Below are 15,281 nucleotides of genomic sequence, written 5' to 3'. Positions count from 1 at the left end.
CGGTGGCCGAGGGAGATGCGTGATAAATCAATCCTTGACTACTTGTTTGGTCACAAGTGTGTGTGTGTTAGTTACCTGTATTTGTTCACCCCCTCCCCCCCCCCCCGGGGTTCTGTGTGTTTGTGTGTATTGTGAAGTGCGTATATATAAGGGAGTGCGCCTGGTAGGATAGTAGTATTGTGCTCTGTAAGGGATCGGTCTATGTAGGCACGTGGCTCTTTGTATTTGTGCGCTCGAGGGGTCCTGTGTGCCTCATAAGACCTATCTGTACAGATGGCATGAGGCGCAAACGATGGAATATGTTTAACCTTGTACACCCATGCCTAGCTACCTGGGCCTATATAACCAAAGGGCACCTTGCACAACTGTACCCGTACGGGAATATGCTTTGATTTGTGTGCCCTGGGTGTGTTTGTACTGGGGTTATTATAACCTGGCTCTACTCTGTAATTATTTGTGAATTGTATTTGTGCTCCGTGGTCGTGCCTAAGCGGTGATCCGTGTGTATTCAAAGGTAACAGAGTAAAAGGGATTTGTGCAAGGCGCTGATAAGATAAAAGTGAAAAGCTCTTCTTCTGAATACCCCGTCAGAGGCAGTGTCTCGAGACTTCTACAGTCTCCCCTACGAATGAACGGACCTTTGTTTAAGTTCACAATTCAGTTTGACCTTTAATCAGTGCGTAATGTTTTGTTACGCCGTAGGTATGCTAATTTATTGTTGTGTCGCGTCTTTTGTAATGTTTTGTAACTCTATGTATGAAGTATATCTTCCCCCATCTTAACCTGGTGTTTAGAAGATCGCTGTAAGCACGATCTGCGTTTTCGCATCTGTTTAATCAGATGCCGGATATGCGGAATTGTTAAGAAGTAATTGGGTTATGTGCCGCGCGCAATACAAACCAGTAACATGGAACATCTGATATTTTTTTGTGCACACTTTAATAATACTGGGGCTGTGTCAGTAAGGACTGTGGTTGTGCTCTGTGTAGCCGTTGAGGCTGAAGGTCTGATCATGTTGGCGATCTGCAGTGGATATATGTACCTTTTCATAATGAAAACGTCCGACTATTGAATGAATGTGTAGTCTGTCATCGTGCTCTTTGTGGGATATGTGCATTAGCGCATAGTGGTCATGCAGAGCATTGCTCTGTGTAAAGGCCGGAATCGGCCCTTCTGCACTCGTTTGGTCTCTGATGATCCGGGGTGCGGCGTGCAAAGCCTTTGATGCTACGGGAACAGGCCAGGGTCTATTTTAAGAAACCAACCCCTTGTGCGTGGATATACTCTGCGTTCTACACACTATGACCGCTGTAGCCCGAGAGTGCAGCTGCGGTTGTCCTGGCTGCTGCTGTGACGGGGTTTGTTGTGCACTCGTCCCGGGGGACTGGCTGCACAGAGTTTCCTGTCAGTCGTCGCGGTGCAGAAGTGCGCCTCATTGTTTGCCCGATCCGCTTCTGGAAACGATTAGCGGGGCCCAGAATTGGGCCTTATGCTGCGTGACGTGGCTGTTGGCGAATATTTAATAGAAATAAAGACGCCTTCGCTTGACTGGAGACGTAACGTAGTAAAATAAAAAGAAAAGGTGTCTGATAATCATAGGGTAAAGAGAAAGGAACACTCGAAATTATTTCTGTACTCCCATCCTGCTGCACACGCTCCCTCACGTGTGCGCGGCGTGGGACCATGCGTGGGTAGATCCTGAGCAGGGATTAATTAGGATAGAGCTGCCTCATTCTGCCCTCACCATGGCAGACGCGCCCTGCTGGGGATGACATTACTCGGAAATCATTCCTTCCGGTCAGCTCCCCTCCCCTGTGGTACTCTGAAACTCGTCATGCTTCCTTCCCTGTCTCAAAACTGCACACAAAGGACCGGGAAAAGCAGGCTTTAGAATTGGAAAAATAGCATTTCTAGAAACCGCGTGAGTTGCCAGTACATTGACGAAATGCTGCTTGGTTACAGTAATAATTAATTGAACAGAGTTCCGACATTTCATCTAACTGTAAATAGGCCTTTTATCATTTTTATATATCCGGATGGGGGCTAAACCAAATCCCCACCCCCTCACTCCAACCCAATTCTATATTCTTAACAATAAAATGAACCCTAGTGTTAGAGTTAAATGTAACATTTGCTCTTCCCACTAGTACTTATTTGATTTTTTTTTTACTTCCGTTTGCGTCATAATATCGTTGCAATTAGGCACACAGGGCCTCCTTTTCGACTGGTCGTGCATTTAGTAACTCCTTTACTAATGTTACAGAAGTGTTTTCTGTCATTTGTTCGGTCCGAGGAAGCTGTACTTAAAGAAAAAAATAATAATAATAAATTATATATATATTCTACTGTAGTTATAGTTAGGACCGTGTTTCCATAGGAAATCTGAAAATTCTATTTTGAATAACTTTGGCGCCGGTTGGCGAATCCTCGCGAATTTTTCAAGACTAATGGGGCGCTCCGGTCAGCTCCTACCCTGAAAGTCTCGGGGTTATTCGTCAAGCGGGGGCTGAGAAAAAAGGGGGTTCCCAAAACACGTTTTCTCCATGCATTTTCCCATTGGACCTTTTAGTTGAGGGTACAGCCCGAACGGCTGAACAGAATTACTTGAAATTTGGCAAAGAGGTAGTTCTCAAGTCATGCATGTGCCTTTTGCATATATGGTGTCAATCTGTTCAGTAGTTCCTGAGAAAATTGCAGTTAAAAGCACATAAATATCTATGAGCGCGCACTGTGCGCGCAGCATGCGCGCACGGTGCGCGCATCATAACGTGCGCGAGTGTAATTCTGATTGGTGGTTACATGTCAGTCAACATTCGAATCGGATGAAATCAGGAAGTGTCGGCCGCCATTTTGTGTGTGACAGTAAAAAAGAAAGGTGGAGAACGTGAAAAGGGGGCAGGGTAGAGAGTTCCTGACCCCCTAGCCTTTGTCAGGGGGTCCCTGAAGGACCCCGAAGGGTGAAAAAAACATTTTTTTTTTCAAAAAATCGCGGGGTGCGCGCAGAAACCTTTAAAAAAAAAAAAAAACATTTTAAACAAGCCATTCCATATTACAGGATACAGTCAATCTATAACTATATACATAGGTAGCTTATTGTAAAATAAATATATAATAAAACATACATAACTTAGCATTTAAAAAACCTTACAAATTCACTTCCCCATAGGTTTCACACACGTTATAGGTAGGAATTAGCATTTAAAAAACCTTGCAAATTCACTTAAAAAAACATAGGTTTCACACATGTTATAGTTAGCTGGACATTTCACTCGTAAAAAAACATTGAAATTCCCCCGTTATAGTTAGTTCAGATAACTATAACTTGCGCGACCGCCACTCTATCACAAGGATGATGTCATCAGTGATGTCATGAGTGATGCCACTGACCATGTCATGAGTGATGTAATATGTGATGTCATGAGCAGTGGATTGCGGGCGCGCGAGGGATCTCTTTGCCTAGGTCCCCTTCCCATTTCTGCTGCAGTTCCCGTAGTGGAGTCAACACTTCACACGTCATACGCCTATATAAACAAGTAACTGCTTTGAAAGTCCCCGCCGCCATAACAACATATTGACAAGCCATGGAGGTCCGTGGTTCTGATAACCCCTCCCGCCAGTGCTTTTGGATGGCCGAGACCAAGGCCGAATGAAGAAGAAAATCCCCACGGGGAAGATCATACCTGTCCCGCAGTGTATCAAAGGGTATGAGGGTACTATCCTCGTACAAATCACCTATCATATATAGACCCTTCTCACCCCAGTCAGTCAGCGCGGTCCAATTGCCCCCATGCAGAAAAGCAGTACACATGGCTAAAGGGATCTCCGGGGCCTAGGGTCGCTCAGTCGGCTCCCTTCGCTGACTCCGGTTCCAGCATAGCCGAAACGTCCGTAGCTCAGCGGTAAGCGTCTGGGGTCGCAATGGCAGTTGTAACATAATAGACGACAGCACCTGTCTCGGTACCCTCTCCCCAGCTCGCACAGCCAGGCCCCGAAGTTCCAGCCCCACTGCCTGAGTAAGCCACTTTAATTGGGCTGCCAAATAGTATGTCTCAAAGTCAGGGACCGCCAGCCCGCCAATCGCCTTCCGGCGCATTAAAGTTTTCAGTGCCAACCGTCGCCTGCCAGTTGCCCAAATAAAACCTGTGATCATTGATTGAAGGTGTTTAAAAATCGACGCGGGTATCCAGACTAGTAAGGTTCGAAAATAGTACAATAACCGAGGGAGAGTCACCATTTTAAGAAGGGCCACTTGGCCTGCTGCTGAGAGAGGTAAGGTCCCCCCGAATTCCAGGTTACCCCTTCACCAGAGAAGTCATGCTCTTTTATTAAACATTTGTTGTTACTCAGACTCTACGTATATCTGATTATAACATATTAAAAAAACAAAAAAAACCAAGGGACTTTAATATTAAAACCAGAAAAATATTAAGAATATATGGGAAGATAAAAACTGGTGAACCTAGTTGTACAATTAACACATTGACAGTTCAGCGTTGTTGCCCAACACAGCAGTTCAACATTGGATCAGTCATATGTTTTGGCATGATAAGGTAATTGCCAATGGGTGTGAGGGCTAACTGACTGACCTGGAACCCGGAGTGGAAATAGACCAGAATTAGGTCTAAGGAGATAAAAACAGAATTTGCAATATCCTCTGTGTTCATATCTAGCAGTAGCCCAAGTCTATTGTTATGTTATGTAATTTATAAAATTCTTGCAGCCGGCCTGGTTGCCCCTGTCATGGGCAAGTGCCATGATATTTCCACAAAGATATGATAGTGGTTTTTGGTCAGAGGAAATGTGGTACTTTCTGTTATAAATTACCTTGTCCGTTATAATTTTACATATTAAGTTAGTTTTTAAAAAAAAATTAGGAATATCTGTGAGTGGACAAGGCATCTGCTTTATTTACCTCCAGCCCAATTTACCTCCAGTTTCTTCATGTTTTGTAGACCTATTCTAATTTTTGGCTTTCTCTTTTACTGCTGTTTTTGCTACTGCGTTCCTTTAGGATGGGCTTCTCTTGTGATTGTTTCTTACTGCTGAAGTCCTGGTCATGACTCTCTTTTGCTAGGAGAGGCACAAAGTAAGTCATTTAGTTACCACATTGTATGCTTGCTGTTCTTTTTTGAATTAGGGGTTGGTTTTACGTATTCTGATCTCTTGACACTTGTTTCACCCTTCTCTTATTTGTTTTGCTCCTTTTGATCACAGGTATTCCCACGACATACTCTTGATGTGTACCACTATTGTAAGGACCATGTATACTGTGTGGGTCATGATGATTCTCCTTTTGGGGAAAGGATAGCTTTGAGACCTATATTTGCCTGAATAATTTAGATATATTTTCTCATGCCTCCAGAGAACACATCCTCCATCTTGGACCACTGGCCCACCTAAATCTCCTGACCACTTTCAAGCTTCTCTGCATTGTGACTTGGTCTCCCTCTCTTCTTGTTATCCATTTATAGTTTGTTTTGTGACTTTGAGCGTGATTTACTACAGCATTTTTCTGATTCTCCAGTTGAAATTCTAAGAGTCTGTTGTGAATTGGTGACATGTAGGTGAAAGCGTCCTTTGCAGTGTGGCATATTTCAGAGTTTTTGATGCAGGACAAAGAATATAGAAGGTACACAAATATCAACCTATGCAAAAGGGGAACTGAAGATGCAGCATTAACTATTTGAAGTAGAAAAGAGATGTCTTTGATGCAGAGCTCAACCTGCTAATTTCATTGACTTAGCCACTTGAGACGGAGAAGAGCTGCTCGTGAGTTGAGAGTAGAAACATTTTTTCAGCAAAACAGTGGCTGCAACTATTTAATATTCCCCCTAGACACTTTTACTGGGACAGTTCAAAGGTTGCACTGTACGAAACTGTCATTTCCAAGGCTCTAGGCCTGTGAATCTTATTGGTATGGTTTTAGTTATCAATACGTATATATAACTGCATCAGTAGTTAAAAGAATAATACTGCCAGTTGATTATATCCCCCAAGCCAGACCGAGAAAAATATAACGTCATATATTTGCATTTTTATTTGAAGTGAGATATATATTAACTTGTAAGTGGGGGAGAACATAATGGTGCAAACCAGTCTTTTTGCCTGCCCTGTTGAAAATTCCAGTTGAGTAGTACTGTAACCTTTCTCTTAGGTTATTCTCTCTAAGCTGGAAAATGTAGTACTCCCATCCATTGAAACAAAGCTTTCACGTGAATTTTAGATTCCTTGTAATGTTCTTTTAATTTTCCAACTGCATGCCTCAGTTTAGGGATTTAATTGAGCACAATGTCTGCTTGGACATTCTTCCGGTGGGATTTCAACCACATCATGGCGCCCAGACATGTGTGTGTTTCAGTTTTAGAAGCTCTCCAGATGACAGTCATTGACTATGATGTTGCAGCCCTGATATTGCCTGATTTATTAACTGGTTATCAAAATAAGCATAACATCTTGATCAGTGGCCTCAGAGAGTTTGGACAGACAGACCTTGTGTTAGTTAGGGTTTGAATAATTATTTCTGAATTTACCCAAGTATTTTAAGTTCTGTCTATAACAGCTATAGTTACCACTCTCGCCTGTAGTGTTCTCCAGGGCTCCTTGCTCTCACCTGTTCTTTCAAATGTGTTTTTTTTTTCCTCGAATCCTCTTTATTTGTATTTTTTATATACAAATAAACAATTCACATTTTCAATTCAATTATACTTTATTTCGACCTGATTCGGCCATAAAAGCAGCATATAAAACACAGTACATTAAAATACACAATGTAAAACAACAGTACTAAAATTTAGAGCTGATAAACCCAGGTTTGTCTAGGCACTGTTTCGAATTATAAAACTCCTTTTTATCCAAAATGCATGAAGATACTTTGAGAGTGCAAACACAATATGACCTGCTGTATTCGATTTAAAGATTCTAAGTGCATCTGCATATTTGCGGAAGCCCAGGTTCCTGCAGATCGGTACAATCCAGTACTTCCGGGCTCTACTGTACATAGGACAGAAGAATAAGATGTGACAGTCATTCTCTATGTCCGTACCGCAGCCTGGGCATTTGGAAACGCCGGAACTAGACCACTTGTTTGTAAGGCATGCTAGAGGGAGGCAACCAAACCTCCATTGGATATATAGCTTTCTGGCCAGTACAGGGTAAATTGCATTCAAATAATCCTCAAAAGAGTATACAGTTTTTATCTCTAAGAATGAATTTACCATAGAACCATTACATGAGTCATGCAACCATGCACTAGTACGTCTAGATCTATAAGACTGAGTAAGCAGTTTCCCCGAGATCTCACTGCAGGCAATTGCTGGCTGATGCCACATGTCTGCAAGGCCCATTGACATTAGTTCATGTTTGACATAGGAGAGCCAGGGAATGTGCACAGCTTTACTCAAATTTAGTACTTCCTGAAGTTCGGTTCTATATTGTATAAGTTCAGGAGTTAGCCATAATCTCCTCCAGAATCTAAGGGGTTTTATAGATGGTTCCTCCTGAATTGGGAATAAACCCAAATCGAGCCTTAAAGGAATGAGAGGAGTACTTTGTGGGAGCAATAGCAGCTGCCTCATGAATCTATTCTCCGCTTTGGTTAATTCGGGACTCACAACATGCCCCCATAATTCCCCACCGTACAGGGCCGCTGCTCTTGCCCTGGATTTATAGATTTCAAGCCCTGGGCTTATGGGCCTGTATGATGAGGCATTATTCATTTTCAATATTCCGCCCGCTGTTTGGGTCAGTTTGAGCTGTGATTTTAAAAGATGGGGAGCCCAGGAAAGGTTTTCGCTCAGTGTGACACCTAGGTATTGAAAGGTCTGCACTCTCTCTAACGAGACTGTATCCAAAATAGGAGGGGGTCTGGTGCGTGGTGAGGGATTAAAAATCATGAATTTAGTTTTGTCTACGTTGATCTGTAGACCATGATCGATGAAAAATTCATGGAACCCATCCAGTATGCGCTGTATCCCCATGGGTGACTTAGATAGTAAAAGAGTGTCGTCGGCAAACATTATGGCCGTGACCTTCTTGCCTGCCAGCCTAGGTGCGTCGTTGTTTAATACTGCATCCAGGCAGGATATCAACCCATTCACATATAGGCAAAACAGGGTAGGGGCAAGGACACACCCTTGCCTAACTCCCTTGTTTACCGGAAACCTCGCAGACAAAACTCCTCCCCTCGCACACCTGACCTGTGCAAAATTCTGTGTATGCAATCTCACTAGTATTTCCAATAGTGCATAGGGTACTCCCAGGTCCCGGAGAACAGCCCACAGTTTCCCCCTTGGCACGGTGTCAAATGCTGAACGGAGATCAACAAACACCATATAGAGGCTGCCACCCTCTATAATGACTGTCTTCCAATACAACATAACTAAGCGGAAAATCTGATCAGTAGTAGATGTTTTGCTCCTGAAACCAGCCTGGTAAGGTGACAGAATTTTATTCTCATTGATCCACTCTTGCAAACGATCTAGAATAAGTCGTGCAAATATTTTTTGGGGGACATCAATGAGGCTGATGGGTCTGTAGTTTACTGGGAGAAAGGGTGATCCCTTTTTGAAAATAGGTATAATTTCAGCTCCCAACCATGAGCCTGGGACTTCTGCACCTCGCAGGATAGTATTAAATCATAGGTTGTTCCTTGAACATATCACCGGGAAGTTTATCTATTCCTGGTGCTTTGCCCCACATCAGTTTTCCCAAGGCAATGGTGATATCCTCATGGGTGGATTCCAGGATCACACCCTCATCGTCTCCAGGTGTGTGTAAATGTATAGGCAGAACATCTAAATCGGAAGTTACTGCATAAAGAGACTTAAAATGGGATTCCCAAACCCCTGGATCTAGGTTTACTTCTATTGCATTGCGGGGTTCAGCAGTCCCTGTGTTCACAATTGCCCAAAATCTCCGCGATTCCTTGTTAGTAAGTGCAGAGGCAAGATTGTGCCAGCGCTCCCAGTCCCAGGCAATTTTTGCCTGTTCCATTACTTCCTTGTAGGAGCGTCTAAGAGCACGAATAATTGTACTATCAGTGCCATCCTTAATTGCATTTAGCAGTTTAGTTTTTGACTTCCTGCACGCAGCATTATACCAGGAGGAAGGGCGGGGCACCATAGGTTTGTTGGATGTTACAATTGGATTAAAAGTATCAGCTAACGTATCCACCAGATCCTGGTGAAGAGTAAGCAAGTTCACAGATGGAACAGGATACTCGCCTGTAATCCAGATGTCCCTTGCCGTGGTGAGGAAAGGGAGAATGGTTGAATATAGGCTAGAGAGTGCATCCCTCTTCTCTCGCAGTTTCGCCCATTTGACACGCCGCCTATTGGTGGATAAAACAAGGCCAGGGTCAATTGGCACTTCAGTAGGTCTCCTTGAGACATGGGGGGATACCATCTTTAACACCAGGGCATTATGATCACTATCCGTCCTGAACAATACCTCCAGATCCACAATCTTTGGCCAAAGCCTGGTTTCGACCATGACATAGTCTAGGTGGGATTCGTGGTCTTTTTTATTATACGTACACCTAGAGGGGATGTCCGAGGGTTTCCTACCATTGACCGCCCTAACCGAATTATGGAGGGTAAGGGACATAATCTGTGTGGCTAGTGGAGACCAAGCCTTTGCAGGAGCGGAATTGCAGGGAGGGATTCCCCAGAACTCATCCTCTTCCATCAGGGCCCCCTCGTTCACCCCTTTTAAGGGCTCGTAGTGGCAGTTGAAATCGCCTGCAATTATATACTGAATTTCCCGATTCAGAGAATCGAGAAAAACTGATAGTTCCCTAATAGTGTTTGATTCCTTTGCCAATGCTGTGGGGCAGGAATAGACATTGATTAGTGCCAGTTTAAAGGAGGATGGCCATGTCATTAAGACACATAAAATGTCATCCGAGTTGGTCTGAATTGGTTCTGCTTTGCAGCCCAGGTGGATACCAACCCACGTGGTCAGGCCGCCGGAAGGCCGCCCGACGCCTCCCCAGCGCGCCAGGGTATTAAAGGCCACAAACCCCAATCTGTGGGCTCCCTCCCTAGCCCAAGTTTCTTGGAATAAAATCCCATCAAAAGTATCTACAAAGGTGCCCCATTCAGGGCACTTAAGTTTGGTACTTAATCCCGCCACGTTCCAGGAAATTATGGTCATGTGCTGTACGTGGCTCATGGGTGAGGGTAAAAGGTCAGGCGAATGGGATAGACTCTCCAGTGGGTTGGATTCAATGGGGTGCGCGGGAGCAGTACTAGCATTGACTAATTTTACTGTGAGATGTTGCTCACTAATACTGCAGCCGATTCTCTCTGAGGAGGAGCCAATACTGGTCCCTCCAAGGTGGGAAGGAAACTCCCTATTGCAGGAAAGCATGTTACCTTCACGAGCTACCTCATTCTGGTTGGAAACCCGGGTTCCATTTGTCGTCCTAACCAGTCAGTCTACCTGATCTAAATGGCTGAACCTGTTATAAAAGGGGATGGAAGGGCGAGGCAAGGTATGAGCATCTCGCCTTGTTTCCCCGCCACGCCCCCATCGAGAGTGGGGTACATGGGTCCATTCTGTTTCCTGCCGGATCGTAGATTCACTAGGGTAAAAAGAAGTGAGTGGAAATACTGCGATTTTGGTTTCTGAGCGGGAAGATCCCCACCTGCAGATATATTCCACTGTTCTAGGATCCCTGAAGTTGACTAACGCAGTCACCTTGTAGAGTTTTGGGGGTGTGTCCTATCCAACCCACCCTTCTGACCATGATGATCTCACTTCTAACGTGGGGGGGCAGGGGCCTATGGGTACACAACCATTGCATCGTCTTGTTCTTTAGAAAATTAAAATCCTCTGTAGTAGCTTCACTAATTTCAGGAACCCCTGTAAGTATGACCACATAGGGGCACGATTCAGTGGGTAAATCAATTGTCGTAGTGGGCCCAAGTGCCTCTCCCATACCTCCCCTCCTTGACGATCTTCCATTGACACTACCTTTTGCCGCAGGAGCAGATGCTGGAATATTGGGAACTGGATGTGAAGTGTCAGAGAGCCTGTCTTCGTGTTGTAATGGGGGGGGGGGGGTTGGAAATATTATCAGGAGCTGCCTGAACTGTTACAGGGGGGTTGGTCAGTGGCTGGGTATTAGAATGATTGGAAGATGCAGCATGCGTTATCCCATCCGTCCTACTATTGACGGTGCAGTGGCAGGAGCATTGCAAGTGTGTGTTGTTGTGGGCGTTACCAAATGCACCCTTGGTATAAGTCTCAAGCTGTGCCAGGTGGATTGCTATGCTGTCTAACCTTTTTGTCAGGGGATCTAGTAAGGTGTGCAGCAATGAATTTAGTTGAAAAATTGTTACAGCCCCATCAGCTTGAAGCGAGGCATTAGGACGGGCACTTACATCAACCGTAAGAGGAGTAAGATCTGGGTGCGGGATGCAGGGCTCGGAGTCTTCAGTGAGCATAGTGGAAGCTACAGTGGTTGTATTTTCCCGGCGCTTTATAGTTTTAGTTCCCCCGGGGTGGGTTCTTTTCCCACTAGGAGCTTTGGACTTGATTTTGGGAAGCGTCACCAGAGTTTTATCCTTCTTGTTTCGCAGGGTAGGACCTGAGCACAGTGGTGGAGGGGATCTGGCTTTTGGTGATGTTAGCAATTCGTCACAGCTCGTAGTATCGCTTTGTGGTGTGTCGTCTATGAATTGGGTCAGTGGGAGTGTGGATGGTTTGGCACCTGGGCAGTTGGAAGTACTCTCAATAGCTCGGGGGGTGCAGGCAGAGGCTAAAGGACCCAGGGAAGAACGTCTGGCCAGTGCAAGTTCTTGCGAAACTCTACGTTCCATAAGAACTATGCCCTGGTCTATCACTGAATTAGCTCTGATAATGAAATTGTCTAGAGTGCCCGTAAGATTGTCATTATGAGCATGGTTCCTGCCCACTTTGGTAGCCATTGCGCTTAAAACAAAGTATATGGAAGAAGAGCGTTGGAACACCCGCAGCTATGTCATACAATAGCCTAACACCCGCTATACCCGCTAAACCCTGCCGGCCAACAAAATGCAAACAATGTATATGATGAGCTCAGTTAGAACCTATACGTTGGGCCGTGGATGAAAGAGAGGTGGCCCGGTCCGGGCTCTTTCGGGCTCGAACGGGCTACAACGGGCCCGCCCTTGGCCCGGGCTTCGCCCCGTGCGCATCCCGCTAGCGTGTGTGGGCGGATGTCTATATGGCAATAGTCATTACCGTGAGGAGGCGGGGCCGAGAAGAGCAACCAGGTGTGCTCGATGAAATCCGCAGAGAGAACCCTGGTCCTCGCAGTCCCGGCAATCAGGCCCCCACAGCGTCCAGCGCAACTCCAACCTTCCCACTGGATTGGTGATTCCGGCAGAGGGACAGTCCTGCTCCGGTGAGTACAGGGTCACACTCACAGCACACGAGCGGCTCCCGCGAAGCGGGGGCCGCGAGTCGTTTTGTAGTGGAGGGAGGCGGGGCCGAGAAGAGCAACCAGGTGTGCTCGATGAAATCCGCAGAGAGAACCCTGGTCCTCGCAGTCCCGGCAATCAGGCCCCCACAGCGTCCAGCGCAACTCCAACCTTCCCACTGGATTGGTGATTCCGGCAGAGGGACAGTCCTGCTCCGGTGAGTACAGGGTCACACTCACAGCACACGAGCGGCACCTCACATTTTAGTATCTCTGGATACAGTCAAGTAACTTAGTATGTAGAGCACCTGGATAGGTATTTCAAATTCGTCCCCAAGCAAATGGGGGGAGGCGGGGGTCTCAGTTTTCCACAAGCTATTTCCTATGGCACATATGAGGAAAGATAGAAACAAAGGTACAGGTTAACATTAAAATATGAAAAATAAAAAAGAGCTGTCCATGCTCAACCAAAGTTAGTGAGCAGTTCCATGTCATACCCAAGAGCTATTGTTTCAATGGTAAGAGTTGCATCGTGGAGGGCAGACAGGGTGTGTGTAGTATAAAAGGAATGCATTTATCTACAAAAGGAGAAGTATCAGCAATATAAGGAGTAGAATTTGGGAGGAGAATTCAGGTTAGTCAGCCAGGCATAGTAGGTTCACAGTGGCAGTGTGGCCTCTTTGGGGATGCGTTTGAGGTTTACCATCCCTTTATTCATTCCCTAGGCATCTGGTATTTATTCAGGTTTCTGGCCTTTTCTCTATGTAGGTCCCTACTTTCTGCTTCCACACATTTTATAGTATCTTGGCAACGATTTTCATATGTGTGAGGGTTGCTGCCTTCCATCCCAAGTGCTTGCCTTTTTGGCCACCAACAATGCAAGGTCCAGAGAGTGGGCTACCACTTTGTTCTTTTTAGATCTGTTCCATAATCTCAAGGCACAGGTTTCCCAGGATTGTGAGCTTGCTATCTCAGAAATACTAGTCAGCCTACTCTGGACTTCAGACCAAAAGGCTGCCAAGGACTGGCAATCCCAGAGCATTTGGTGGAACTCAGCTGAGACTACAGTGCAGCATGCACAGGAGTCATTGGATATTTATTGTGGCAGGGGATACGTAGACCTTATTTAAGATGTGAAATTGAATGTGTTTGAGTTTAGCATTGCATGAGGGTACACATTTATTCTGTCTCCTTCTTTCTTTCATGTGTTTCTGTTAAGTTTGTTGCTTCACTTATCCATTCCCATAGGTTCCAATTCGATTTATATGCCTTTAGTGCCGATCCTCTCATATTGACTGCTGATTTTGGTGGTCGCTGTTCCAACTTTCAGTGCTGGAAATGTATGACTTCTTGTGCTTGAACTGGTTGCAGTTTAACACTGACAAGATAAGTATTGATTGTGGGTGGGAAGTCAAGCTCTTGTTGAAAAGTCATTACTCACGTTAGAATCAGAAGTTCACAGGACCCTGTCCCCTAATGTTAGTGGACTTCGAGAAGGCCTTTGGCTCATTGAGATGGGATTTCTTGTGGCACATCCTTAAAAGATGAACTTTGGCCCTTGTTTCCGTCATCCGTGACAACCCTATATCAAGATGCTTGGGTAAGGGTAACTTCTGGTGCCATTCCTCATCAAAATGGCAGTAGACAGGAGTGCCCTAGTCCCCATTGCTCCTTGCACTTGCAATTGAGCCATTGGCTGCGTGGATCAGGGGGACGGCCTGGCACAAGGGTTCCCACAGGATGACGCCACAATGGACTCGAATGTGCAGTTTTTTTAGATCTGCTGAACTTGATGTACCCGAGAGAAATTCATGCGGATACTGGTTTTCTACAGGGGCGCCTCGGATTTACTGGTCGACTGAGACAAATCCACTGTTTTACAAATACAGAATGCAGAGCCTGTGTGGGAATGGTTCTCACAACTGAGGGTATTTTCCCTGAGCTGTGAGAATTTAGGGTCTCACATTGCCATGGTCCCAGTATTAGCTGCAAACTTGGTCTGGCCTTACCTTATTGCTGGTTTGTGTAATGACCTTAATTGCGGGGCTGTTTTGCCCATAAACACTTTGTGGTGCATTATGCTATTTAATATAGTGGTCTGCCCAAGATTTCTCTGTGTGATTTTATAATTATCCACATATAATCCCTGAATGATTCTTTGACACTATTATGACTGTCACATACCTTTATATGAGAAGGGAAACCTCCATGAATTTTGTGGGAAAAATGTATACAATTCACCTACGATTGTGGTCTTGGCGTAGCCGAAATTCATTTGTGTTATTGGGACTTGCTGTTACCGGTCTTTAGTCACTGGCTCTTTGGAGATGCGAATGACCCTAAGATTAGAGATCAATTAAATTTGTTGTCAGGCTCTTCATTGATACATTATTTATATGGTGCACAAATCCCTGATTATTTGCTGACCTCTTGTGGATTCCGCAAGTCTTTGAGATGGATTGTATGGCACCGTCGTATTTCATAGTAACCCCATTATAGCATCCTGTTTAGAATGGGTTGTGATGCCCCAGGATCACCTTCCTAAAGAAAACCATCACCTTTCATACCTCTTCATCCACATCTACATGGTTCAAGGGAATGTTGTTTAAAAGCCCACAGAATCCCTCTGTTGGTTAAAAGCACAGTCTGATGCAGAAGTCTATTCACTGGCCCAAAGCACTGAGGTACCAAGGAACCGGCAAACACTTCACTATAAAAATAAATGTATAACAGGACCTCCATTCTAATTTTGATGGCCAACCTTGAACCCTAAATTAAATTGGTGTCCTCCTGGTGATCGATAGAGTTTGCAATTCTAAACATATGTTCCTATACTTAACCTCTCAACTAAACACTCTGCTCTGAATTTTTTTTTTTT

The 15,281-nt window shown here is 45.0% G+C and overlaps 1 protein-coding gene across 5 annotated transcripts in view; it reads left to right on the top strand.

Annotated features, from left to right (window-relative positions):
• KLC1 (kinesin light chain 1) overlaps positions 1–15,281 on the top strand; it is a 412,248-nt gene that overhangs the window by 842 nt on the left and 396,125 nt on the right. The window lies entirely within an intron of this gene.

Source organism: Triturus cristatus, chromosome 9, assembly GCF_964204655.1.
Source record: "Triturus cristatus chromosome 9, aTriCri1.1, whole genome shotgun sequence".
In the NCBI taxonomy this organism is placed as follows: Eukaryota; Metazoa; Chordata; class Amphibia; order Caudata; family Salamandridae; genus Triturus; species Triturus cristatus.
Note: the sequence above shows the minus strand (reverse complement) of the source record. Positions and strands in the feature narration are given on the sequence as shown.